The sequence below is a fragment of the Corella eumyota genome, chromosome 3, assembly GCF_963082875.1.
Source record: "Corella eumyota chromosome 3, kaCorEumy4.1, whole genome shotgun sequence".
NCBI classification, from domain to species: Eukaryota; Metazoa; Chordata; class Ascidiacea; order Phlebobranchia; family Corellidae; genus Corella; species Corella eumyota.
In genome coordinates, this window is record NC_137492.1 from 8,445,010 (window position 1) to 8,471,952 (window position 26,943).

A 26,943-nucleotide genomic window follows, 5' to 3' on the forward strand; every position below is an offset into this window, starting at 1 on the left:
ACAACATATTGAAATTTCAGCAAATTTAATCTTTAAATTTTAATAATAAAATATATTAATTAGTAATTAGTGATAATTAAATGTCGTTAATAGGAGGTTTGCGATTCGTTGGGATAATAACAAACATACTAAAAATTTAGAACTTTTAGTTTTAAAGAACAAAAGTTATCGTCTTTCAAAATTTGTCAAATAAGAATAAAAACAATAATAATAATAATAATAATAATAATAATAATAATAAATATAATGACAATAACAATATGTTTCGAAATCTAAGATTTCGAACCATAATAAATACACTGACAATAACAATATGTTTCGAAATCTAAGATTTCGAACCATAATAATAAATATAATGACAATAACAATATGTTTCGAAATCTAAGATTTCGAACCATAATAAATATAATGACAATAACAATATGTTTCGAAATCTAAGATTTCGAACCATAATGACAATAACAATATGTTTCGAAATCTAAGATTTCGAACCATAATAATAATAAATATAACTAGATTTATTCGATAAATAAAATATGGTTCGAAATCGTCTGATTTTTTTTATAAATATAATTTATTTAGTAGGTTTATTAAATAAATTATAAATTTAAATATTAACTTTTTTTTAATTTAAACCTAATTTTAACAAACGAACACGCATTCATTGATATTGTAATATAAAAGTAAACTAAATTTAAAAGCAAAATACCGATCTTAATTTTTGGTAATCAAACGAGTATTAAAATATAATAATAACAAAACAATTAAAAAAAAATTTACACATTTTTTACTTATACTTTAACATTTTACTTAAATTTTCAACCAATATATTTTACTTTAATGGACAGCGAAAAGGACGATTTTTGACGGCGACCAGAACGCTATTAAATTATTCAAGCGTTAAACTCACACTGATTCGTTATTTTATAAAAAAAAAATAATTACACCTTAACTAAGAATTTTACATATCTTTGATTTTTAATAAACAAACAAGCATTTATATATATTATACAAATAAAATTAATTTTTTAACCCAGTTTTATGTTGTTAATATCAAGATATACATTTTATTAAATTTTAAATTCCCAAAATTGATTTTTGATTTTTAATAAATAAACAAGCATTTAAATAAAATAAACAAACAAAAATTATTTTTTAAACATGTATTTTAATTACTAATATCATAAAATACATTATATTAAATTTTAAATGCTTAATATCAAACTTTAATTTTCAATAAACAAACAAGAATTTAAATATAATAAACAAACAAAAATTAAATTTTTAATCCATTTTCGAGTTATTAATATTATGATATATAACTGACCAAAATTTGAAAACTTAATAACGATCTCTAAATTTTAATAAACAAACACCTATTAATTACTAATTAATAATATTTAAATTATCAAAATAGGAGGATTGAAACACAATATGATAATAAACAACATACTAAAATTTTAATCAAAGTTATTCAACATACTAAAATTTTAATCAAAGTTATACACAAAATCAAAAGTTATTCGATTTCAAAATTCGGATTAGTAAGAATAAAAATAAAAATAATAATAAATATACGGACAATAACAATATGTTTCGAAATCTAAGATTTCGAACCATAATAAAATATGGTTCAAAATTATTTGATTATTTTTAACATAAAATTTTATAAATAAAAAATATGTGCATAAACATTAACTAAGAATATTACATACTTTTGATTTTTAATTAACAAACTAGCATTTAATATAACAAACAAACAAGAATTATTTTTTAATTATCTTCAAATTTTAAATATAATAAGATATAACCGACCAAAATTTAAAAACCTAATTATCAATCTTTAAATTTGAATAAACAAACACCCATTAATTAGTAATTAGTGATGAAAATTTTAATTTTAATTTATTTTTGAGTTAGTAATATCATGATATACAATTGACCAAGATTTAAAAAATTAATAACAACCCTTAAATTTTAATAAACAAACACCTATTAATTAGTAATTAGTGATAAAAATTAAAATTTTAATTCGTTTTTGAGTTACTAATATCATGATATACAATTGACCAAGATTTAAAAAGTTAATAACAACCTTTAAATTATAATAAATAAACACCTATTAATTAGTAATTAGTGATAAAAATAAAAATTTTAATTCATTTTTGAGTTACCAATATCATGATATACAATTGACCAAGATTTAAAAAATTAATAACAACCTTTAAATTTTAATAAATCAACACTTATTAATTAGTAATTAGTTATAATTAAATGTTGTAAATGGGAGAATGAAAACATAATCTGATAATAAACAACATACTAAAATTTCAGATTTTTAAATTCTAAGGAACTAATGATATCTTCTTTCAAAATTGGGACTAGAAAGAATAAAAATAATAACTAGATTTATTTGATAAATAAAATATGGTTCGAAATTGTTTGATTCTTTTTTATAAATATAATTTATTTAGTAGGTTTATTAATTAAATTATAAATTTAAATATGAACTTTTTTATATTTAAACCTAATTTTAACAAGCGAACACGCACTCATTGATATTGTAATATAAAAGTAAACTAAATTTAAAAGCAAAATACCGATCTTAATTTTTTAGTAAACAAACAAGTATTAAAATATAATAATAACAAAACAATTAAAACAAAAATTTTACACATTTTTTACTTATATTTTAACATTTTACTTAAATTTTCAACCAATATTTTTTACTTTAATGGACAGCGAAAAGGACGATTTTTGACGGCGACCAGAACGCTATTAAATTATTCAAGCGTTAAACTCACACTGATTCAATATTTTATAAAAAAAACAAAAATAATGATTAAACGATATTTAGCTAGAGTTAAATCTTCATTTTAAATAGCAACATACAAAATAATAATACCAACAACATATTAAAATTTCAGAAAATTTAATCTTTAAATTTTAATAATAAAATATATTAATTAGTAATTAGTGATAATTAAATGTCGTGAATAGGAGGTTTGCGATTCGTTGGGATAATAACAAACATACTAAAAATTTAGAACTTTTAGTTTTAAAGAACAAAAGTTATCGTCTTTCAAAATTCGTCAAATAAGAATAAAAACAATAATAATAATAAATACTAGATTTATTTGATAAATAAAATATGGTTCGAAATTATTTGATTCTTTTTTATAAATATAATTTATTTAGTAGGTTTATTAATTAAATTATAAATTTAAATATAAACTTTTGTATATTTAAACCTAATTTTAACAAGCGAACACGCACTTATTGATATTGTAATATAAAAGTAAACTAAATTTAAAAGCAAAATACCGATCTTAATTTTTTAGTAATCAAACAAGTATTAAAATATAATAATAACAAAACAATTAAAACAAAAATTTTACACATTTTTTACTTATATTTTAACATTTTACTTAAATTTTCAACCAATATTTTTTACTTTAATGGACAGCGAAAAGGACGATTTTTGACGGCGACCAGAACGCTATTAAATTATTCAAGCGTTAAACTCACACTGATTCATTATTTTATAAAAAAAACAAAAATAATGATTAAACGATATTTAGCTAGAGTTAAATCTTCATTTTAAATAGCAACATACAAAATAATAATACCAACAACATATTGAAATTTCAGCAAATTTAATCTTTAAATTTTAATAATAAAATATATTAATTAGTAATTAGTGATAATTAAATGTCGTTAATAGGAGGTTTGCGATTCGTTGGGATAATAACAAACATACTAAAAATTTAGAACTTTTAGTTTTAAAGAACAAAAGTTATCGTCTTTCAAAATTTGTCAAATAAGAATAAAAACAATAATAATAATAATAATAATAATAATAATAATAATAAATATAATGACAATAACAATATGTTTCGAAATCTAAGATTTCGAACCATAATAAATACACTGACAATAACAATATGTTTCGAAATCTAAGATTTCGAACCATAATAATAAATATAATGACAATAACAATATGTTTCGAAATCTAAGATTTCGAACCATAATAAATATAATGACAATAACAATATGTTTCGAAATCTAAGATTTCGAACCATAATGACAATAACAATATGTTTCGAAATCTAAGATTTCGAACCATAATAATAATAAATATAACTAGATTTATTCGATAAATAAAATATGGTTCGAAATCGTCTGATTTTTTTTATAAATATAATTTATTTAGTAGGTTTATTAAATAAATTATAAATTTAAATATTAACTTTTTTTTAATTTAAACCTAATTTTAACAAACGAACACGCATTCATTGATATTGTAATATAAAAGTAAACTAAATTTAAAAGCAAAATACCGATCTTAATTTTTGGTAATCAAACGAGTATTAAAATATAATAATAACAAAACAATTAAAAAAAAATTTACACATTTTTTACTTATACTTTAACATTTTACTTAAATTTTCAACCAATATATTTTACTTTAATGGACAGCGAAAAGGACGATTTTTGACGGCGACCAGAACGCTATTAAATTATTCAAGCGTTAAACTCACACTGATTCGTTATTTTATAAAAAAAAAATAATTACACCTTAACTAAGAATTTTACATATCTTTGATTTTTAATAAACAAACAAGCATTTATATATATTATACAAATAAAATTAATTTTTTAACCCAGTTTTATGTTGTTAATATCAAGATATACATTTTATTAAATTTTAAATTCCCAAAATTGATTTTTGATTTTTAATAAATAAACAAGCATTTAAATAAAATAAACAAACAAAAATTATTTTTTAAACATGTATTTTAATTACTAATATCATAAAATACATTATATTAAATTTTAAATGCTTAATATCAAACTTTAATTTTCAATAAACAAACAAGAATTTAAATATAATAAACAAACAAAAATTAAATTTTTAATCCATTTTCGAGTTATTAATATTATGATATATAACTGACCAAAATTTGAAAACTTAATAACGATCTCTAAATTTTAATAAACAAACACCTATTAATTACTAATTAATAATATTTAAATTATCAAAATAGGAGGATTGAAACACAATATGATAATAAACAACATACTAAAATTTTAATCAAAGTTATTCAACATACTAAAATTTTAATCAAAGTTATACACAAAATCAAAAGTTATTCGATTTCAAAATTCGGATTAGTAAGAATAAAAATAAAAATAATAATAAATATACGGACAATAACAATATGTTTCGAAATCTAAGATTTCGAACCATAATAAAATATGGTTCAAAATTATTTGATTATTTTTAACATAAAATTTTATAAATAAAAAATATGTGCATAAACATTAACTAAGAATATTACATACTTTTGATTTTTAATTAACAAACTAGCATTTAATATAACAAACAAACAAGAATTATTTTTTAATTATCTTCAAATTTTAAATATAATAAGATATAACCGACCAAAATTTAAAAACCTAATTATCAATCTTTAAATTTGAATAAACAAACACCCATTAATTAGTAATTAGTGATGAAAATTTTAATTTTAATTTATTTTTGAGTTAGTAATATCATGATATACAATTGACCAAGATTTAAAAAATTAATAACAACCCTTAAATTTTAATAAACAAACACCTATTAATTAGTAATTAGTGATAAAAATTAAAATTTTAATTCGTTTTTGAGTTACTAATATCATGATATACAATTGACCAAGATTTAAAAAGTTAATAACAACCTTTAAATTATAATAAATAAACACCTATTAATTAGTAATTAGTGATAAAAATAAAAATTTTAATTCATTTTTGAGTTACCAATATCATGATATACAATTGACCAAGATTTAAAAAATTAATAACAACCTTTAAATTTTAATAAATCAACACTTATTAATTAGTAATTAGTTATAATTAAATGTTGTAAATGGGAGAATGAAAACATAATCTGATAATAAACAACATACTAAAATTTCAGATTTTTAAATTCTAAGGAACTAATGATATCTTCTTTCAAAATTGGGACTAGAAAGAATAAAAATAATAACTAGATTTATTTGATAAATAAAATATGGTTCAAAATTGTTTGATTCTTTTTTATAAATATAATTTATTTAGTAGGTTTATTAATTAAATTATAAATTTAAATATGAACTTTTTTATATTTAAACCTAATTTTAACAAGCGAACACGCACTCATTGATATTGTAATATAAAAGTAAACTAAATTTAAAAGCAAAATACCGATCTTAATTTTTTAGTAAACAAACAAGTATTAAAATATAATAATAACAAAACAATTAAAACAAAAATTTTACACATTTTTTACTTATATTTTAACATTTTACTTAAATTTTCAACCAATATTTTTTACTTTAATGGACAGCGAAAAGGACGATTTTTGACGGCGACCAGAACGCTATTAAATTATTCAAGCGTTAAACTCACACTGATTCAATATTTTATAAAAAAAACAAAAATAATGATTAAACGATATTTAGCTAGAGTTAAATCTTCATTTTAAATAGCAACATACAAAATAATAATACCAACAACATATTAAAATTTCAGAAAATTTAATCTTTAAATTTTAATAATAAAATATATTAATTAGTAATTAGTGATAATTAAATGTCGTGAATAGGAGGTTTGCGATTCGTTGGGATAATAACAAACATACTAAAAATTTAGAACTTTTAGTTTTAAAGAACAAAAGTTATCGTCTTTCAAAATTCGTCAAATAAGAATAAAAACAACTAGATTTATTTGATAAATAAAATATGGTTCGAAATTATTTGATTATTTTTAACATAAATTTCTATAAATAAAAAAAGATATGCATAAACATTAACTAAGAATATTACATATCTTTGAATAAACAAACAAGCATTTATATATACTATACACACAAAACTAATATTTAACGCAGTTTTAAGTTGTTTATATCAGGATATAGATTATACCAAATTTTAAATTCCTAAAATAGATTTTTGATTTAAATTAAATAAACAAGCATTTAAATATGATAAACAATTGAAACTTATTTTTCAAATATGTTTTTCAACAACTTATATTTTAAAATACATTATACCAAATGTTTAATGCTTAATATCGGACTTTAACTTTTAATCAACAAACAAGCATTTAAATATAATAAACAAAAAGAACTAATTTTTATTTCATTTTCAAGTTATAAATATTATAACATATAACTGCCCAAAATTTAAAAATCTAATAACAATCATTAAATTTAAATAAACAAACACCTATTTATTAGTAATTAGTGTCAAAAATTAAAATTTTAATTTATTTTTGAGTTACTAATATCATAATATACAATTGACAAAAATTTAAAAAATTAACAACAACCTTTAAATTTAAATAAACAAACACTTATTAATTAGTATTTAGTGATTAAAAATTAAAATTTTAATTTATTTTTGAGTTACTAATATCATGATATACAATTGACCAAGATTTGGAAAATTAATAACAACCTTTAAATTTTAATAAAGAAACACCTTTTAATTAGTAATTAGTGATAAAAATTAAAATTTTAATTTATTTTTGAGTTAGTAATATCATAATATACAATTGACCAAGATTTAAAAAATTAATAACAACCTTTAAATTTTAATAAACAAACACCTATTAATTAGTAATTAGTGATAATTAAATTTCATAAATAGGAGGTTTGCGATTCGTTGGGATAATAACAAACATACTAAAAATTTAGAACTTTTAGTTTTAAAGAACAAAAGTTATCGTCTTTCAAAATTCTGACTAGAAAGAATAAAAACAATAATAATAATAATAATAATAATAATAAATACACTGACAATAACAATATGTTTCGAAATCTAAGATTTCGAACCATAATAATAACTAGATTTATTTGATAAATAAAATATGGTTCGAAATCGTTTGATTCTTTTTATAAATATAATTTATTTAGTAGGTTTATTAATTAAATTATAAATTTAAATATGAACTTTTTTATATTTAAACCTAACGAACACGCATTTATTGATATTGTAATAGAAAAGTAAACTAAATTTAAAAGCAAAATACCGATCTTAATTTTTTAGTAATCAAACGAGTATTAAAATATAATAATAACAAAAAAAACAAAATTTACACATTTTTGACTTATACTTTAACATTTTACTTAAATTTTCAACCAATATTTTTTACTTTAATAGACAGCGAAAAGGACGATTTTTGACGGCGATCAAAACGCTATTAAATTATTCAAGCGTTAAACTCACAAACAAAGAAAAAATACAGCATAACCAACGTGATAAAAATTCATTAAACCAACACAAAATTCCATTTTATGTATTAAACTTTATAATATAATTATCGAAAAAATGTTCTTTGCACAATATTATGGAGATTTTATAAAATTTATCATTTGTATCATGATTTTAAATCAATAAAAATGTAACAACCAAATATTGATTTGATTTTTAATAAAAAACAAGCAATTAATATTTATTATAAACAACCAAAAATTAATTTTTATACCGTTTTTGAGTAGAAACTTTTACACACATTTAACTTAGATTTTCATATTTTACTTATACTTTCAACCAATACTTTTTACTTCAACACAGACAGCGAAAAAGACGATATTTGACATCGACCAGAACGCTATTGAATCATTCAAGCGTTAAACTCACTCTGATCCATTATTTTATAAATAAACCAAAAATTATTAAACGATAATTAGCTAAAGTTAAATATTTATTTTAAACAGCAACATATAATAATAACAACAACATATTAAAATTTAAGAAAATTTAACATTTAAATTTTAATAATAAAATATATTAATTAGTAATTAGTGATAATTAAATGTCGTAAATAGGAGGTTTGCGATTCGTTGGGATAATAACAAACATACTAAAAATTTAGAACTTTTAGATTTAAAGAACAAAAGTTATCGTCTTTCAAAATTCTGACTAGAAAGAATAAAAACAATAATAATAATAATAATAATAATAATAAATACACTGACAATAACAATATGTTTCGAAATCTAAGATTTCGAACCATAATAAATACACTGACAATAACAATATGTTTCGAAATCTAAGATTTCGAACCATAATAATAACTAGATTTATTTGATAAATAAAATATGGTTCGAAATTATTTGATTATTTTTAACATAAATTTCTGTAGATAAACATGAGACAAAATTTTAAATGCCTTAAATTGATATTTGAGTTTTATTTAATAAATAAACATTTAAATATAGTAACCAAACAAATAATATTTTTTAATTATGATTGTAATTTACTAATATTATAATATACATTAGACCAAATATTTAATTCTTAATTCATAAACATCAACCTATTTTTCATTTTTATTTTTGTGTTTTATTATGTGTATTGCGAGGCACGGCGTCGCTACATCGTAAGCAGTGCGGCGCTGTGGCTTTTAATTTCTAAGCGGCTTTACGCCTGATTATTCCTATTATTTTCTTTATTACTTGTCAGTGGTTCAAGACCGCCACTGGACATACGGTTTAATGCGTGAAATCCTAAAGATTTTCACTTGGAAAAATTTTGTTCTTTGTTTAAATCGCCTTTTTTCCTCCGTTTTATTTGTCTTTAAATTTCCTTGTTTTCGTATTAATACCTATATTTTAGTTATGTCTAAACCGTAGAGCTTTAGCTCTTTATGCAATACCAGTATCTTATGTTAGTGTTATGTGTAGTTAGTCTCCTTATTTTTAGAGTTTTTATGTTAAGATACGCAAATAAGCAAGATTTAAAAGCAAAATATCGATATTTAAGTTTTATTTAATAAACAAGTGTTAAAATATAATTAAAAAACAAAAATTAACTTTTATACACATTTTACTTAAGAAGTGTTTTATTGGAAAAGTTAAGTTTTACAAAATTTTATTACTATTTTTTACTGATAATATAAAACTTTAAGAAAAAATATTGTATGTAAAATGTTTTTAACAAAACAAAATTTAACAGCGTGATTTTCATTTCCTGTGTAATTTACAAAAAAACTAAGAATTTTTTCGCACATTTAAGTAATAGTCCAGCGACTCCAGATCTTTTTGCACCTTTAACTAACACCAAAAGTGTTAATCGCACTTACAAGCTCTAGACACAAATCACATTTTCAAAAAAAATTCCACATTTAAAAAAAAAAAGAACATGATATAGTTTAGGCCTACTTTAAATTTTTTTAGCTAAAATATACCTTATTAATATTTTAGATAAATTTAAATAAAATTACTAATTTAACATTTTTATTTCGTTAAAATCATTGCGTTTATATTAAAAATGAAAACGCCTTATAATCATATGTAAAGTACTTAATTAAAAAAAATTAAATGATTTTAAACTGTTTTTTTTTTAAGTTTAATATGTTTTAACAAACAAATGCAGTTGGATTCATTCAATATAATTTTTTTTATTTTTTTAAGTTTTTCGTAAATTTTCAAGAAGCTTATGATTGACAAAAATAATTTACGCTAATCTTTGTACAGAGGTTATCAGTCATAACCATAAAAAAACCCTGTCTAAGCTATAACAATAAAACACTTTAAAAAGTGTAATTGTACTTCGGTAAAACACTTTGAAAACAGTTACATTATGTTTATTTATAAGCAGGATAACTAGTTACAACAGTTAAATGTTTGTAAAGCATAGTACAACGGCCACCTAAAAACAGTTAGTAATTATAGGCAAGCGAAAGTCGTGTAATGTCAGTAAAACAGTTTTGCATAAATTGTAACGTGTCAAACTATTAAAAGTAAGTAATTTTTTTTTAATTAAACTTATCAATTATTAATGTAAATATTGCTTTAAGATCAAGATTCTCTATTACTATTAACAATATAAACAATTTAAAAAATGAACAAACAATCCACCTCGCACGAAGAAATAGACGCAGAAAACATCAACGAAGAGCGCAAAAACGTTAGCTTGCATATCATTCCGATGAAGGTTTCCCCGGTAAAGCAGGGCAGAGTAAAATCATATTTTACCGCAGAAGTTGCTGCTGGCAAACGAAAATTACCCCTTATTTCGTTTGACCACGAACAACAACCGAAATTTGCAAAATTTGCCGATGATAAAACGCCGATTATCGCTCGCGGGGTTTCAGTTAGAAAATCGGGGGCAAATTATGGTGACAAACTTCAAATTATTGTCAATCCCGGCAATATCTGTGAAGCTTCCAACCGAAATTTGGTATATATTCCCGAAGATTTTAAACTTTTAACTTTAAACGACATTTTAGTCACCAACGACGTCGAACCATGTTCCATTAGAATTAAAGTGGTTCAAGTGGACTCGCCATTGTTAACTTTTCTTAAAGGCAATTCGGTGCAACGGCAATTTGTTGTTGTCGCCGACAATACAAACTCAATCGGCATAATTTTATGGGAAAAATTTGTTAATACCTTAAAAATAAATAAAAGCTACGAGATCACCTATTTAGAGCATACTAAGTTTGGAGTTTTTACTTACTGCAAATTTAATCACTTGACTTCTATAGTGGAGATAGGTGAAGTTGAAACTATCTCAACTATAGAAGCAAGTGATCCCTTTGCTCTAAATGGGGAAATTAATTCCGTTTCTAAAATAAAACATTACCTTAAATGTAATGCAAACAAGTGTGAGGGCGAAGTTTCGGTTACTGCAAACCCAAAGGTTGGCAAATGCCAACTATGTCACAGACTTTTAAAAATGAAAAACCTTACTCTAGTTTGCAATATTAACCTCGACTTCTTTGACGGTGACAAACAATACAATCTTTCCTTATGTAATACTGTACTAACAAATTTTTTCAATATTGACATAACCAATGAAGACGAAGATATTGCTTGTTTGTTGTTGGACAATGATTTTGTAAAAATTATTGTGGACACTAAATACTGCCTCATTTTTAAATTTTAAAAAGTAAAGTGGTCTGTGTAAATAAATGTAAATATTTTGTTTTTTCGTGTGCTAATGTATGTGTACTTCATGTTTTCGCTTAATAAACTGTATAAAATAGTCTTATCTTAAATTAAAAGGCAGTTTTAACCATACAAGTTGAACTTAAAATAATCAATTTCTTTATTTTCATGTTAAAATTTTAAATAGGAAAAAAACGGACAACACATTCCCTTTTTTAAAAAGGCCAAAATAAGTTTAACCCTTGATAGCTTTAAATAAATAATTTTATTAAATAGATGGGTTCTGTTAGGCTTTTGCAACACAGGCTTTGGTGTGAATGATTACATGTAACAATTAGGACACCCTAATTTATACAAAAAAGCAAATAATTTTTAATATATAACACTTTGGAATTTATTATATATTTTTAAGTTCAATTAACGTGTGTCTGTTTATTAGCATAGTATATCGGTCACTGCACTAAATTGGAAGCCGTAAGATTTTATGTTCAAGTCGCCTTAATGTCACGTTAAAAGCCCATAAGACTCACCTTTATAAATAAATATCCTAATCACACCACAACACCACATTCTTCAACAAGCGAATATAACATCTATTAGTTTAAAGTATTATAAAAAAAAACAATTTTACATGTTTCTCTTATACTGTGTTGCATTTTATTGTTTTTACATAATGTATTGAAAAATAACAATTTTATTACTTGGTTAGCTAGCAAATTCAACCTTCCTTTAAAGTCTAAATAACTTTGCTTAATAAATAGATTTTAGTACCAAGGCTAAGAACAATGGGGCTTTGTTCCCATAAATGCCTTGATGTAATTAAATTAGGTTTACAACAAATTGTTGGGACATTGTTAAAGTTATGAATTAGTTGAAAAAGTAATTATAGAAATATTCATTAAAAAAAATTTTGTTCCCACAAAGTTTTCTTAAAAATAATATTTTCCTTAAGTTATGTAAGGAAACTATTTTATTGCTTTGGAAATTTTTAAGTTTTGACTGCCTTTAAAAGTGTAAAACATAAAAAAATTGTAAACACGTTCCTAAAATTACTTGAAGACTAATAAAAGAACAAAAGTGACAAAGAAATGTTGAAAAAATGCAACAAAATATATATTTATATGTTTTATAGATGTAGCATTATTTTAAAAGATTTAGGAATGGTACAAATTGCTAAAAAATTAATCTTACAACCAACATTTTCTAAAAAAGTATACAAAAATCAATAGCAACAGTAAATATATACTAAACATTGGAAAAAAAACAATATATAAATTTAATATAGAGATGCTGTTGGTAATTACATAAAAATATATGTATTTATTTGTTTTTGGTAAGCATTAGACTCTCAATTAAAGAAGTGTTAATAACGAATTTTAAAATAAATAAGCAATCTTAGTTTAAAGCCCAGATCCCACGACAAGGGGTTGCTTTTATCCAGGAAAAAATGGTAAAAAGTAAAGTATATATAAAAAAAGTTAAAAAAAAATAGTTAAAGATTAATAAGAGTGTAGAAAAGGTGTATAATATGTTTAAAAGTAAAAAGTTTTTAGGTTAACAGAAACAAAGAAAAGAAAAGAAAGGGTAAAGATCAATTACAAAAAAAGAAAATTTGTCAATTAAAAACAAAGAAAAAGTATAGTCAATTAAAGTAAAGAAAAGTGTATAGATCAATCAAAAAGAAAAAATTAAGATCAATTAAAGCAAAGAAAAATAAAAGGGTATAGGTCAATGCAGAAATAAACAAAAATCAGCTAATATAGAATAAATAAAATAAAAATAAATAATCATAATACAATAAATAAAAAAGAATTTTAAAATTTAAATAATTTAAAAGCATCAATCGAATTCATAAGCAACAGTAAACCAATGTGCACCAGCTACTTCATTACAACGCTCAGCCGACTGTTCAACAGTGTTAACTATAACAATTCTAACATTATTGTGTGGGTGTCGTCGCCTTGAATGGCGTGTGGGGCCATTTAAAATGTCCCGTTTTAACAAATTAATTGGTATAGGTGAGTTTATCCAATGTGTGGGTGTATTAATACCATAATGTGAAATATGTATCTGTGTAAGAATTTGAATTATGTCATCATTACTTAAAAAGTGTGCAGTGTGAAATGGTTGTTTGTCAATAATGTTATTGTATTGATTAATCGTTGATTCATCCACATTAGAAACAGAGCAGGTAAGCCAATCTTCGTCGTTCATCACAGCCCGATAGATTGACCAGCTTGCTCCAATGCCGATGTATCCACAAGAATATCCACGTTGAGAATTGTTGATAGTTGCTGTCACGTTGAAACCAATTCTTCTTAAAGAATCAACCAAATCATGAGAAACTCTACATGCCATAAAATCGATAATTCGAGCTTTGCCACGAATAAGAGTGTTGTCCGAAAGGTTGTATGAATTAACTTGAAGTTTTATGTGGTTTTTACTAGATTTAACTTGAATGATTGGTGTTTCGGATTTAAAATTAGTTTGTAGAGTCTTATTACTGATATGTTCCAAAGAAAAATGATTTGCAGCAGCTGTAGAGTAAAAAAAAATATTATAAATACAACATAAACTTATGAAAAATTTAAAAATTTTAAACTTATTTTTGGTTAGTGATTTACCTTGATTATATTCACAATTTTCATTGTTGCATAAGGCGATATAAATGGCGTTGTGGTAACTGAAATGCACAGAAAGAATTCCCACATGACAAGGCAGCTTTTTTGAAGTATAAATGTGATCTAACAAGGTGTTGTTTGTTGTTGTAGAAGTCTTCATTAATTGCAGAAATTTGTTTTCGACCAATTCTTCATTTATAGGAAGTCTCCGATCACTAAAATTTAAAAATAATCTTTTTAAATAACCACAATATGTTCAATAATAAAATTAGTGTATAAGAAAATTATAATCTATATATAATTTAAAAATATTTTCTATTAAACCTTATAATGAATTAAAAATTACCTTAATAAATCTTCATTGAAATCACCCAATAAAATTACAGTGCCATAAGATTTTTGAATTTTTAAAATAAATCTTAGAAAGTTGGTAGTTGTTGAATTGGGGGGCCTGTACACTGCGCATATAACACAATCTTTAACTTTGACACACATGATTTGATTATGATAGGAGTCCGAATATTGTTCAAGAAATTGATGATTCAAATTGTTTTTTATGTAAATAATTATGCCACCACCTCGCGATCCTTTGTTTCGGTCAAATCGTAAAAGGAAATGGCTTTCGATTTCAAACCTAAAAATAATGTAAATTGAGTTAATTAGCGACTGTAAGAGATTATTAGTTTATCAACTAGAAATTATTAAAACAAACAAGTAAATATATAGATAACTAAATAAAGTAAAAGTACCTCGTAGTTAAATCTGTCTCTTTACACCATGTTTCACTGACACAAATAACATCTGATTTTAAAAGTTCATGGTAGGATTTGAAATCATCAATATGCAAAGACAAAGATTGTGCATTAATTGCAGTTATTACTAAATGAGAATCATGTTGCTTTAAAGTTTGAATGGGGAATAGTTGATGCGAAATAATTTTAGGCATTTTTTCCACAGCTTGAATAATCGAATGTTTAGTATGGATAAAGTCCGAATTATAATTTTTGAGATGCAATCCTTTTAATTCTTGACATCTACTTAAAGCGACATAAGCTTGTCCTAAAAAACATAAATAATTTATTTAGAAATGTAGTTTAACATAAAAAATTGACTTTACATTTTTTATGTACAATATTAAACTAATCAAGTTACCTGCGCGATTAATTTTAGCCATGTCAACGACTGCATTTTGAAGTGTCATCCCTTGGATTTTGTGAACAGTGCAGGCATAACAAAGACGTATTGGAAACTGGTATCTGCTGTAAGTTTTGGTCCCAGATCTAATTGGTTGGCAAAGATGTGGTTCGATCAAAAGACAATCTTCACCAACCTCTTTGTAGTACGGTTGTTTTAATCTACGATTTTTCCCAACCTTAGGGGAATCAAATGAGATTCCGATGTATTGGGGAAGACCATATTTCATTTCACCCTCAATGATGCATCTTACAGTTCCAATACAACCGTTGCAGATACCATCAGCTACGTCGATGTTCACCAAGATCATGACACGACATCCCACGGCAACTTGAATAACCCCATCAAAAATTATAGTTTTTTGATAGGCTGCTGCAGGATATTTAAAATTCACAGATTCAATACAGGTTTTTCCACTCAAATTTTTCGAAATGTCAACAGCTTTCAAGTCGTACAGATTGTCCAGTTTTTCAATAACTCTAGAATTGTGCATATTAACTTCACGATTAGTGCCAAATATGTGCAAAATATTACTACCCAAATTAGTATCTTTGTTTAAAATTTTAGATTGAAGTAATTCATCGTCTGATTTTTGAATGATTGTGTTAACTTTGACTCGAAGTCTGTTTAGCATTGTCGCAAACTGTTGGTCACCTTTCTGCCTCACAATTTCATCAAGATGGTGAACTTTGAAATGAAGCCAGTGTTCAGGAAGGAGGGAGCCAGGATCAACATCATACAAAGCACGAGCTTTGACAGGAGGAAGCTGATGAAAGTCACCTACTGCAATCACACCAACATTTCCAAAAGAAGAATTTTTTAAATTTGGTCGGAGAATTTGATTAAGACGTTCGCTAATGACACCTAACATTTCCTTGCTGACCATTGAAATTTCATTGATAATTAAAAGTTTAAGATTTTGATATTGTGATCGTAGTGTGTTTGCAGTTTCTTCAGTAAGACCTTTCATGTGATTCAGCCTCATTCCTGGACTGATACGGAAAGCATGATGAATGGTTTGACCCCCTATGGCAAAAGCAGAGACACCTGTTGGAGCAATTAATAACACAGAAGAACTATCCGGAGTGTCAACTGCTCTTTGAAAAACACGTTGCATTTCAAAGAAAATACAATGAATCATATGGCTTTTTCCAGTTCCAGCACCACCAGTCAAAAATAGTCTTAAAGGTTCAGGAGTGTCTTCATGTAATTTTTTTAAACACCAAAGACGTACATAGTTGAATATAGCATGTTGATTACCGTTTAAAGTCCGTATCATATTCATACCCTCAGCATAAGCAATTGATGGTTGAGCACTCACACATTCGGGAATTTGAGAAGTTGGGAGATTTTTCACAACAGTCAGTTCAGCTGGCACCTCTTCTTCTTCACTATCAACAACGTCAGATTTTTTAAGGTCCTTCAATTCCAGTCGATCTGATTCAGTTTGGGGAGCTAAGTTTGCCCAAGCATCTTCAAGATCTTCCAGATCCATCGATTCTGCCGCTGTTTCCAATGCTTCTTCAATGTGGCTTGTGAAGTCCGCCATGTTGTTAATTACAACATCCTTCACATTCAAAACAGAATCTGTTGTGAAAATTTCTCCGTTTTCATAAAAATCTTCGTAAGTGCTATGACCATCAGGTATGAGTTCTTTTATATTACGATGAGGAAAGTACAATCGCAAGATTCTTTCAAAATATTGATCACCGTCTCGTTCTTTATTGAGCTTACAGTGTTTAATCACTGCAGACCGTCCCATTCTAAATATATAATTAAAAAAACGGTATAAAAATAGTTGTTATTCTTACTTTATAGGCTATGTAGACAAAAAAAAAATTTTAAAACAAAAAAATATTTTATGTAATTTTTAATTGGAATAGGTAAAACACATTATACATCATGAAAAAACGTGTAGCTCACCGTTTCTTAATACGACCCATGTCATTTTTTAGTAAAAACACAGAATACTCTGACACATCTCCATCATCTGTTCCATCTTTTGAATCATCATAAATTACTCTATATTTGGAACAGAATTCCGCCAAACAGAGATTCTGGAATTGTTGCAAATCAGGTCGATTAAGATAACGATCCATTAAACTCGTCATCCACATATTTTGAATGCCATCTTCCGCTTGCGATTGTAATACTGACAATGGTAAAGAAATCCTTAAAATAAAAGTGAAGTTTAAAACCAAAGCTCTTCGATAACCCATACATAACAATAATATTGCATATTTTATACCTGATATTTAACATCTGATCTAACAAAGTGCACTAATTTAATATTGAAATTACCTGAGATTAACTTTAAATTATACAATTATAGAAAGCTAATAAACATATAAAAAATTCTTTATTTTTCATGTTATTTGTAAGACTAACGAAACTAACCTGGTACTGTCAGCATCCACAGGTATAAAAACAACATCTCTGGTACACGATTTCAATGGTAAACCCCCAACACGATAGATCGCTTCCATCACAGACACTTCCCGATGACTAAGATAGACATTAGAAAGTGACTTCAGTTCTTTCATCGCATCCAAATTTCCTTCACGCGCCTCCTTCTGTGCTTGTTTAATGAACATTCCAACTTCCCTCTCCTCCTTAGTAATGTAGGAGAGAATGTACATTACACAACTGTGAAATTAAAATAAAAATTAATTATTGTCTAGGTCAAATGTAACTTTATAGCACATAAAAAAAATTTATAAAACTGTATATATTATAATACCTGTATGGATCTAAAACATATTGGATGTCCATATTTGCATTCCATGCGCGAAGTAAATTTGGGTTGTAGGGATTTATCCACATCTCTTCCGAATTGCGTTTTAAAACAACCTGGTTTCGTGTACCTAAAATATTAACAGCGTCTTCAAATTCATCTTGGGATATACAAGCAAACTTAAAAATTTCAGATGCAGAAAAAATATTACTCTCATTTAGCTCTTTGATAGCTTCCAAAATAAGAAGTAATACTTTTTTAGCATCCTCTAATTTGTTTGCTGTATTTTTAGGTTTAGATATAAAAGTACGATTAGATATTTTACGAGGGAAATTAAAACGACAAGTTTTGTTTTTCTTTCTACAGGATCGGGTGTGTCTCTTGCTATGAGTCTGTGTAGAAGTGACCATCTCATAAAGCTTTGGATCGACCTCTGGATCAGGAATCTCACAAGTTATATGTTGATCAATGAACGCACGGATGATTTCAGGATCATCATGTTTAAACACAGGAGCATCCTTGATCCACAGCAAAGCATGAATGTGTGGCCAACCTCTAGCCTGAAACTCTACCCTGTAAAAATAATCAACAACTTCTCCCACTGGATTTGATTTGTTCATCAACAAATCATGAAAGAAGCATTTGGTTCGTCGATCAAACATCCTCGCAGCCATCACAGGATTGCTCGCAATCAACTGACAGTACTCAGACCAACTAAAGTCTTCCTTGTACTCCACATTTAATTGCTTGCAAATGCTCTGAACAATCTCCTTCCAACGGCGGTCACCTTTTAAAATAAAAGAAAAAACATTTTTTAAAACATCAAAAAATATGAATAATTTGCTTTTTTATTTACAATTTTTTATATAATAAATGTTAAAAAATTATATTTAAAATTACCATAAAAATAAATGTAAAATATACCTGCTGAAAAACTGCAAAAAAATGTTGGTAATCCCAGCTGCCTGATCATAGCAAACAAATCATTCATTGTTTTCTCCCAGTAGGCTGGAGATCCTCTTACAGTTTTCATAAACTTGTAACCTTCATCATTCCTAAATATATTTCTTAAAGAATCTTGATTAAGTAATACTTTAGGAGTAATAGTAGTTAACAAAGGCGACTTATTTTTTCTCATAGCAATGGAAATTGCAGACATTAACTCGGTTATCTCTTTAACATACTGTAAATAAAAAATATAAGTGGGGTCACTAGAAAAAATATTGTAATAAGAAAAAAGCTGACGGTTACAATAGGCACCAATCCCAATTTTTTGAGGCCGCTCCTCTTCGAAAGTGTTTGCTCCATCACAAAAAATTGATGGAAAAGCCAAAGCCTCATTTCGGATAGCCATGAGTGAAGTGTTATTCTCAGCTGGAGCCAGGCACAGTACATCATCATGGATTGCATCACTAACATGCTTGGCAAAATCTGTAGGCTGAAAACAAGTATAAAGAGGAGCAGTAGATTGGGTAAAATCTGTTTCTACTTTATCCATACCTACCTCATGACTTACCTGGTCACCATCAAAAGTGAAATTACTTACCCCTATGCCATCAGTTGAAGCAATACCCACCCCTTGACCATCAGTCGAAGCAATACTCACCCCTTGACCGTCAGTCGAAGCAATACTCACCCCTTGACCATCAGTTGAAGCAATACTTAACTCATCATCTCCAAAAAGAATTTCAACGATGATTTTATCTATGCCCCCACTGTTGCTTTCCCTCATACCTACTTGCTCCTCATCTGTAATTTTATTTTAAACACTATAAATAAGATAGTAAAAAAATAATTATTAAAAATACAAGGTTAACTAGCTTGATAAATCATTTTATAATTAACTATTATATACTTTCTATAAATAAACTTTAAATTATGTAAAAAAAATTTTGGGTTGAGTTAAAATTACATATATATCTTACAGGTAAAATTTCTTTATACCAAAGTTACTTAAAATCTTAACCTGAATTTTTGTCTTCATTTAACCTTTCTTGTTCAACCTCAGGATTCCATTCCAATAACTGTGCTTCGTCAATTACTATATCTGTAAAGTCATTACAAGTCTGGTTAATAACACAATTTTTTATAAAAAAAAATAGTCAGTGTTGTTCAAATTTTTTTGTATTTTAAATTAGTTTAATTTCCTTTTAAGCAACCAAAAAAATGGCAGTCAGACAGATTAAGATTTTTACACGCTGACTAGCCTCCGTTTTATTTGTCTATCGTTAGGGTAGTTCTTACCTATTTTCTAGGCTTGTTTAGTAAATAAATATAAGTTATACTTAAATAACCTTTTGCTAAAACATATTCACGTTAACATATTGCAAAAATTTAAAGCGCAAAAAAGTTACACAAAACCTATTTAAAAACTAATCCTTTGCCATTGTTACGTCATAATTTACCAAAATCGCCTAAATTTACGTTTAAAATAACTATTAGTGATTAGTTAACCTTTATAGCGATTTAAAATATTGTTTATTGTGTGTTTTTCAGGCTTAATACTTGTTGCGATTTTACGATTTGTAATAAAATTGCACATTATGAAATTTATATTAAGCTTAACACAATATTATATAAATTAGCTAACACGTTACTGACCTTTGTATGCTGGGTGATTCTCCTTAAGATATTTCAACCAGATACGAATGTTTTGCACGTTGACGTAACGATATAAATGATGACCTTTGTACTTGAGTTTTCGTTTCAGCTTGACCCTGATAAAGGTGTCATCATTTAGGGATCGCGGCAAAACTTTTGCGGTTTCTTCGACGTCACTCCGAACGCAAATGACTGGACCATGAACACCCTTCATCATTCCTTTCGGCAACGAAATTACTTTCATAAAAGGAATGACTGGAGATATCAGATGTCTTTCCAAGTCATTTAACGCTGGAAGATCTGGTGTAGGTAAGGCAAAATTGTTTATATAAGCTTGGGGAGGAATGGAATCCTTTAGAAGATGTCGCTTGCAGGTTGAACAGATCCATTTGAGGCCATGATGTTCCAATTCGGTAGTATAAGCGTGGGCTTGGTGTTTTATAATATTTAGTTGAACCACAGAATCCCTCCAAAAAATGCGATGGCAAATATTGCAAGGATATTCACACATTTTTCTTGATTTGGCTTGAAACAAACTAATTGCGGCTTCGACGTTTTTACTTTGGACAAGTTTAACTTTTTCGTATTGTTTTTTTCTTCTTTTTTGTGGTTGATCCGGTCTTAACTTGTTATATTCTAAAACTTTGTTGATCGTGTATGATGGATTTTTCTTGTATTTTTCCTGTGTCATCTTCTTTGTGTACTCGGGATTGGTTCTGTATTTTTCCTGTGTCATATTCTTTGTGTACTCGGGATTGGTTCTGTATTTTTCCTGTGTCATATTCTTTGTGTACTCGGGATTGGTTCTGTATTTTTCCTGTGTCATATTCTTTGTGTACTCGGGATTGGTTCTGTATTTTTCCTGTGTCATATTCTTTGTGTACTCGGGATTGGTTCTGTATTTTTCCTGTGTCATATTCTTTGTGTACTCGGGATTGGTTCTGTATTTTTCCTGTGTCATATTCTTTGTGTACTCGGGATTGGTTCTGTATTTTTCCTGGGTCATCTTCTTTGTGTACTCGGGATTGATTCTGTATTTTTCCTTTGTCATATTCTTAACATAAGCGGGATTTGTTTGGTAACGTTGTCGTGTTCTCTCCTTTGTATACTCGGGATTTTCGTTATACCGTGAAACCATCTTTGTAATAGTGTATTGCGGGTTCGACAAATATTTATTGCGGCTCGTCTGTTTCTTTTTTTCGGGATTTTCTTCGTAATTTTTTTTGGCAATGTCTTTAAAGTACTGTGGATTTGCTAAGTACCTTACACGATCTCTTTGTGAATACAACGACTTATTGTCTTTATAATATTCTTTCTTGTCTTTAGCCCTCTTAAAGGGGTCTTCTAAATCAGCTTCACTAGCTGCTTTTAAAGCTCTTCTTTTTCGTTTTTGATCAATCAAAATTTGATTGTGAGATTTTCGCTTTGGCATTGTAATGATAGTTGAAAAAATAATATATTTGAAATAAACTGTGCTGAAATATAAATTATAAGTATTTTAACTTCTAATGTTTAATAGACTACAAACATTTGTTATAGTGCTAGTCACTCTATACTTTTCGAAATACATCGTTTAGTGAATAAAACAGCAATAAAAAAAACTGCAAGAAATTTATAATTTTTTTATAATTTAAATTTGCTAAATTATCATTCTTAATCTAAAATAATTGCCTCCATATAGTAAACTGTAAAAAATATAATCATGAACAAATAAAATAATAACAATCTGATGACTATATAAAGAATCTCCTGCCAACAAACAAAATACTACTATAACTAAAAACAAAATACCATTAGAATTTAAAAATAACAATGATTAACAAGGGACTGGAGCGGTTTATATAAGACAAAAAGTAAAAAAAGAAAAAATGACCAAAATAAAATTCTCTGGGAATTCGAACCATAATAATTAAAGAAAGATTAACACGCTAGATTTAAACAAAAAACTCATTAAGTAATCGCAAATGGAGCACAAACTACGGGATGGAAATTTTTTACGACGCTTACAGAAATTAATAGTGTAGAACAATACAAACCGAATCCAGTCTCGACACCGTAAAAAGACAAGAAATCATTAAACAAAGATAAATGAAGGCGTGACCAAGGCGATAAAGACCACGCATAGGAAGTTAGACCCTAGAACAATAGAAATAAAACTAGACCAGACCCGCGACCTTAAAATCAAGTTAGACCCTAGAACAATAGAAATAAAACTAGTCCAGTCCCGCGACCCTAAAAATAAGAAAAGATAAAACTTATTAAACAAAGAAAAAATAGAGCATAACCAACGTGATAAAAATTCATTAAACCAACACAAAATTCCATTTTATGTATTAAACTTTATAATATAATTATCGAATAAATGTTCTTTGCACAATATTATGGAGATTTTATAAAATTTACCATTTGTATCATGATTTTAAATCAATAAAAATGTAACAACCAAATATTGATTTGATTTTTAATAAAAAACAAGCAATTAATATTTATTATAAACAACCAAAAATTAATTTTTATACCGTTTTTGAGTAGAAACTTTTACACACATTTAACTTAGATTTTCATATTTTACTTATACTTTCAACCAATACTTTTTGCTTCTGACAGCGAAAAAGACGATATTTGACATCGACCAGAACGCTATTGAATCATTCAAGCGTTAAACTCACTCTGATCCATTATTTTATAAATAAACCAAAAATTATTAAACGATAATTAGCTAAAGTTAAATATTTATTTTAAACAGCAACATACAAAATAATAATAATAATAGCAACAACATATTAAAATTTCAGAAAATTTAACATTTAAATTTTAATAATAAAATATATTAATTAGTAATTAGTGATAATTAAATGTCGTAAATAGGAGGTTTGCGATTCGTTGGGATAATAACAAACATACTAAAAATTTAGAACTTTTAGATTTAAAGAACAAAAGTTATCGTCTTTCAAAATTCTGACTAGAAAGAATAAAAACAATAATAATAATAATAATAATAATAATAAATACACTGACGATAACAATATGTTTCGAAATCTAAGATTTCGAACCATAATAATAAATACTAGATTTATTTGATAAATAAAATATGGTTCGAAATTATTTGATTCTTTTTTATAAATATAATTTATTTAGTAGGTTTATTAATTAAATTATAAATTTAAATATAAACTTTTGTATATTTAAACCTAATTTTAACAAGCGAACACGCACTTATTGATATTGTAATATAAAAGTAAACTAAATTTAAAAGCAAAATACCGATCTTAATTTTTTAGTAATCAAACAAGTATTAAAATATAATAATAACAAAACAATTAAAACAAAAATTTTACACATTTTTTACTTATATTTTAACATTTTACTTAAATTTTCAACCAATATTTTTTACTTTAATGGACAGCGAAAAGGACGATTTTTGACGGCGACCAGAACGCTATTAAATTATTCAAGCGTTAAACTCACACTGATTCATTATTTTATAAAAAACAAAAATAATGATTAAACGATATTTAGCTAGAGTTAAATCTTCATTTTAAATAGCAACATACAAAATAATAATACCAACAACATATTAAAATTTCAGCAAATTTAATCTTTAAATTTTAATAATAAAATATATTAATTAGTAATTAGTGATAATTAAATGTCGTTAATAGGAGGTTTGCGATTCGTTGGGATAATAACAAACATACTAAAAATTCAGAACTTTTAGTTTTAAAGAACAAAAGTTATCGTCTTTCAAAATTCGTCAAATAAGAATAAAAACAATAACTAGATTTATTTGATAAATAAAATATGGTTCGAAATTTTTTGATTATTTTTAACATAAATTTTTATAAATAAAAAAAGATATGCATAAACATTAACTAAGAATATTACATATCTTCGAATAAACAAACAAGCATTTATATATACTATACACACAAAAACTAATATTTAACGCAGTTTTAAGTTGTTTATATCAGGATATAGATGATACCAAATTTTAAATTCCTAAAATTGATTTTTGATTTAAATTAAATAAACAAGCATTTAAATATGATAAACAATTGAAACTTATTTTTCAAATATGTTTTTCAACTACTTATATTTTAAAATACATTATATCAAATTTTTAATGCTTAATATCGGATTTTAACTTTTAATCAACAAACAAGCATTTAAATATAATAAACAAACAAGAATTAATTTTTATATCATTTTCAAGTTATAAATATTATAACATATAACTGACCAAAATTAAAAAATCTAATAACAATCATTAAATTTAAATAAACAAACACCTATTTATTAGTAATTAGTGTTAAAAATTAAAATTTTAATTTATTTTTGAGTTACTAATATCATAATATACAATTGACAAAAATTTAAAAAATTAACAACAACCTTTAAATTTAAATAAACAAACACTTAATAATTAGTATTTAGTGATTAAAAATTAAAATTTTAATTCAGTTTTGAGTTACTAATATCATGATATACAATTGACCAAGATTTGAAAAATTAATAACAACCTTTAAATTTTAATAAAGAAACACCTTTTAATTAGTAATTAGTGATAAAAATTAAAATTTTAATTTATTTTTGAGTTACTGATATCATGATATACAATTGACCAAGATTTAAAAAATAAATAACAAACTTTAAATTTTAATAAATAAACACCTATTATTAAGTAATTAGTGATAAAAATTAAAATTTTAATTTATTTTTGAGTTAGTAATATCATAATATACAATTGACCAAGATTTAAAAAATTAATAACAACCATTAAATTTTAATAAACAAACACCTATTAATTAGTAATTAGTGATAATTAAATGTCGTAAATAGGAGGTTTGCGATTCGTTGGGATAATAACAAACATACTAAAAATTTAGAACTTTTAGTTTTAAAGAACAAAAGTTATCGTCTTTCAAAATTCTGACTAGAAAGAATAAAAACAATAATAATAATAATAATAATAATAATAAATACACTGACAATAACAATATGTTTCGAAATCTAAGATTTCGAACCATAATAACTAGATTTATTTGATAAATAAAATATGGTTCGAAATTGTTTGATTCTTTTTTATAAATATAATTTATTTAGTAGGTTTATTAATTAAATTATAAATTTAAATATGAACTTTTTTATATTTAAACCTAATTTTAACAAGCGAACACGCACTCATTGATATTGTAATATAAAAGTAAACTAAATTTAAAAGCAAAATACCGATCTTAATTTTTTAGTAATCAAGTAAGTATTAAAATATACTAATAACAAAACAATTAAAACGAAAATTTTACACATTGTTTACTTATATTTTAACATTTTACTTAAATTTTCAACCAATATTTTTTACTTTAATGGACAGCGAAAAAGACGATTTTTGACGGCGACCAGAACGCTATTAAATTATTCAAGCGTTAAACTCACACTGATTCATTATTTTATAAAAAACAAAAATAATGATTAAACGATATTTAGCTAGAGTTAAATCTTCATTTTAAATAGCAACATACAAAATAATAATACCAACAACATATTAAAATTTCAGCAAATTTAATCTTTAAATTTTAATAATAAAATATATTAATTAGTAATTAGTGATAATTAAATGTCGTTAATAGGAGGTTTGCGATTCGTTGGGATAATAACAAACATACTAAAAATTCAGAACTTTTAGTTTTAAAGAACAAAAGTTATCGTCTTTCAAAATTCGTCAAATAAGAATAAAAACAATAATAACTAGATTTATTTGATAAATAAAATATGGTTCGAAATTGTTTGATTCTTTTTTATAAATATAATTTATTTAGTAGGTTTATTAATTAAATTATAAATTTAAATATGAACTTTTTTATATTTAAACC